We start from the raw sequence: 4,666 nt of genomic DNA on the forward strand, positions 1-4,666 counted from the left end.
TACGTAAAGTTGGAAAAATGGAGAATCAGAGAGGTTGTCTGTTGCCAAAGTTCCCACCGGAAGATTCAAATGCAGACCGCTTATTCAGTCAAGGTCATGGTCATGTTTATCAGCCCCCCCTCCCCTTCTCCAAGAGTAAGCCCAGGAGTGGGAGTGGAGGGTTTGTTCCAGTGGAAGCTGAGGGGCCCGGGGATGGGTGGGGATCTCTGTCCTTTCTCCTCAGTCAGAGAGCAAGTGGCCAGAACCCCTGACAGCTTCACACCACAGGGATTTGTGAGGCCACAGAATCAATGACCACCGGGCCTGGAAGGGAATTTAATGACCGATACCACCCACCTCATGGAAAACCACCATTCAGGGACACAAAACTGAGTCACGAAGCAACGTATGTTAGTAAAACAACCAGGACCCAACCAACTCGTGTTCATTCTATGATACCCTAGAGACTTCCAGAAAAGGAACAACCTCTTCTATCCTTCTTCTACCCCGACCTCTACCTAGTCCTGTCCTTGTGTGGAATGTCCTCTGCCCACCTTCTCGCTGACCTCGTTTAAACTCACCTCTTCCTGACTGTAGTCCCCTGTCCCCCCACCCCAGGGGTCGCCTCCCTCTGGCCGCACCCCATTAGGTTTCCCCCAGGGTCTGGGGGCTGCACCTTCCCCACCTCTTTCTTTCCAGCCTCCCTGGCTGGGTGCGGCAGGACAAAGGCAGCTCGCTGCAAAGATGTTTAGAATGTCTCCCTCGGTTGTTGTATTACGTGCAGCGACTCCGCGCTGTGCCCGGGGCATCGCGTGGTCTGAAAGGCGCTTTACAAACTGAAATTGCGCGGCTTTGTTTGTTCCTCCGCACTCCGCGAGAGAGAACCAATCTGGTAATCACTGTTTTTGCTCCTCAAATCAGGGACGCTCCATGTTGTGTGCATGGTGACTAATCTGGAAATAAAGATTCCTAGCAAATGTATAAGGAGCTCTGGAAGCAGTCGGGGCCTGGCGCATGAAAGAAAAGCAGCAAGGAGGAGGAAAGGCAGCAGGAGTGAGGTGGATGAGAGCCCCATGGTCCCTCCGAGGGGGGACGGCAGCCCATCCCTGGGGTGGTGGGAAGGGACATGCCACATCACATATCCGTTCCTGGAAGACAGAACAGGCCCCAGGGAGCACTTTGCCCCAAACCTGCACGTGGCCAGCTGCAGTCCGCCTGCAAACCTCCCTGCCACCCCGCGGGTCTTCACCCCAAGGTCAAGTTCTCTGGAGCTGGGACTGCCCCTTTCAGAACATTAAGCTAGGGGAGGGGTGTGGGGAGGAGAGGAGAGGATCACACCGTGGGTAAGAATAACCATGCACAGACCCGAGTCCCTCCTCAAGGACGCGGCAGGAAGGGGAATCCACCCCCCCCCCCCTTGCCTGCAAGCCCTGGAGCCATCCCGCTGGCTTTCAGAGCTATCCTTCTGCTATCTCAGGCCTTTGCCCAACATGCTGAACCCCAACCCGACCAGCTTATGTTCAGTCACAGCTGAGACACAAGACCGGGATGTGCCTACATGTGCACATCCACCAGAATTAGTACATCCTTGGGGAAGGGGGTGAATGTGTCCTCACAGCCCAGCCCCAGTGCCACCCTCTCATTTTCTCCCTCCCCTTGCACCTGCCCTCTCACCTAGAGCTCCAGCCACACTGCTCACCTTAGCCCGCCTTTCCCTGGCTATGGTACCCTGGTCACTCCCTAACTTTTCCATCCAGCCTGCCCAAATCCTATGCATTCTTCAGTCCCTAATTCAGATATCACCTCCTTTATCCCTTCTGTAATTTCTCCATCATCCATGGCAAGATTACTCAGTCACCTTTCAGCCCCAGATCCTCAATTTGTAACTCCGGAACGTATCGCAGTGTGGCTTGTGAAACAGGTATGCAGGTGTGCCTGGTGGAGCCAAACTCCTGGAGGACAGAGACCTAGCGTGATCTTGTCTCCTGCATCCCTAACCCCAGCATCCAGCACAGTGCCTGCCGCAGTATGTGTGATCCTGGTGGAGCACCCCCGTCATTCTCACACCCACAAAACACCCTTGCACCCATCTCTGCTGCTTCCAGGCTTCAATCCAGGCAACCCCAGGGCCCGGGCAGCAGCCGAGGGGAGGCGGTCACCGGTAATCAGCTAGTGGTCCAAGTCTTCGCTGCCTTAACTTCTTCCTTCCAGAGCTTTCTCTGGCAATTTCCAGGTTGTGCTAAAAGTTAACAATTCCCAAATAGTTCACATTCTCTCCGTTTGCCAAGTTTAAACGTGTCATCTGCCGAGTTCATTGCGGCCGAGTTGCACAGCAGTTTAACTAGTCTGACGCACAAGGACTCATCATCCATGGCCGTGAGCATTTAAGAGCAAGGTGATTACAGGCCGCATTCCTGACGCCCAAGGCTTCGCAGCTGCAATCCTGAAGTTTATTATAATAATGGCCTTGGGGAGGGGTCCCAGGGACTTCATTTCAAGACTGTCTACATTGGCATTAAAGAGCTCCAAAGGAAGGGACTAGGGACACCACTGCCCCTGTCAAGGTCAACTCTACCTCCAGGAGGAAGCCCTGAGCTAAGCTATCCCCACCTCCACTTTGCCACTCCTGAAGACTGGGAGTGAAGCTGCCCAAGGACACAGATGGTTCCTTCAGTTTCTCCTGTCCCCAACCCCAGTCCCATCCCACCTCAGATTGTACAAAGAAGGCAACTCCCTCAGCTTATCACCTACTGATTCCAGCAGAACTGAGTCCTCACCGCTCCAGGAGGAGCAATGGAGGGCTGCTCCACTGTCTACAGCAAAACACACTCTTTCTCCCGTTGTTAGATTTCGAAGCCCTCAGTCACATGTCCTTTGACTGAGTTGGTCTATAATCTTGTCTTCTTAGCTATGATTTAAGCTCCTTGAGTGAAGGGCCCATGTTAATTTTTTTTTCTCTCAAAAGTGCCTACCTCATTTTGTTTGCTCTGTAAATATTTGTTGAATAAATGAACTAAATGACTGCATGAATGACAATGTGCCTGAGTATGTGTATTGGTTACCTGTTGAGGAAGTCTTACCCTGACTGCGACAAAAGGTGAGTGCCTGGCACTAGAGAGCTACTCGTGAACTTCCTGCATCCCGCTTTTAAAACGCAAATACCCTCTTGAGAGAAATCCCTGAGATGATTAGTAACGACTGATTAAGTTGGTTTGGATGACTTTAGCAGATTCTTTCAACCTCACTGGAAGGGCTTTGGCTTGAGGACGAACATTTGACCTCCGGATGGAGTGTAGAAGTAGACTCAGTAAAGAAAGGGGAAGACATACATCGTACAGCTTTGTTCACAGTTAGCCCTCAATTAATAACTCAGTTCATGAATGAATGAATGAGTCATTGATTAAGTCATTGGATAGGACAGGTCCCATGTTGCCACTCTACCTTTGCAGCTGCAGTAAGCCAGTGCTAGGCCCACTGGCCCTACCCCAACCTCAAAGTGTCAACAATCCCAGGCCCTCACTGCACAGAGCACCACTGTGTGTGGGGAGGCAGGGAAGGTCTGGTCCTAAATCCCTAGGGAACAAGCCGTCATTAGGCTTTCCGGTTATGAAAAAGACTCCCCCTAACCCCACTCTGGAGCATCTACCTATACCCCAGTCCTGCTTCCGGTTACCCATCTGAACCATGGCCAGTCTTGGAAGATCTTTCCAAGGTTTTATTTTATTCTCCTTCTGTATTAGCTTCCTAGGACTGCCATAACAAATGACCACGATCCAGATGGCTTAAACCTACAGGAATTTAGAATAAGTATGAAAGCCAGAAGTATGAAATGGAGGTGTCAGCAGGGATTGCTCCCTTCCAGAGGCTCTGAGGGAGAAGCTGACCCATGTCTCTCTCCAGCTTCTGGTGGTGGCCGCCAGTCCTTAGCACTCCTTTGCTGGTAGATGTGTCTGTCACTCCATCTTCACACTGCCTCCCTCTCTATGTTTCTCTGTCCTCTTCTGTCTCTTAAAAGGACGCTCTCCTTAGATTAGGGCCTGCTCTAATCCACTATATTGTCCTTTTGATCCTTACCTTAATTATTTATACAAAGACCCTGTTTCCTAATAAGTTTTCTCTATGTTTCTCTGTCCTCTTCTGTCTCTTAAAAGGACGCTCTCCTTAGATTAGGGCCTGCTCTAATCCAGTATATTGTCCTTTTGATCCTTACCTTAATTATTTATACAAAGACCCTGTTTCCTAATAAGTTCACATCTGAGGTTCCTGGTGTGCATGAATTTGGTGTGTGGGGGGGGGATTATTCAACCCTCTCAGCTACCCCGAGCCACACGGCAGGAGAAGAACTTGGTGTGATCATAACAAGAGGAGTAAATGACAAAGCCAATTGTTTGGGAATGAGAAGCCTGGGGTGAGGTCCCTCTGCCCGGCCACCCTCTGTCACCCCACCTCCAGGTCTGTCAGGATCAGAGCGTGGATGGCAAGGGGGGTGGGGAGTGGCCATTAGGTCTCTCACCACATCAGGAAACTGAAAGCGAAGACCCGTGGGTAAGGCCAACCACAGAGGACAGACAGAACAGACCCCCTGGCTTTCATCAGGGCCAGCTTGGCCAACATCACTTTTTAGCTTCCTGCATGATCTCCAAAGAGTCTGAACCAGCTAAACCCTGACCCTGTGCATCGATACCTG

Source organism: Galeopterus variegatus, unplaced genomic scaffold (genome assembly GCF_000696425.1).
Source record: "Galeopterus variegatus unplaced genomic scaffold, G_variegatus-3.0.2 Scaffold3450, whole genome shotgun sequence".
NCBI lineage: Eukaryota > Metazoa > Chordata > Mammalia > Dermoptera > Cynocephalidae > Galeopterus > Galeopterus variegatus.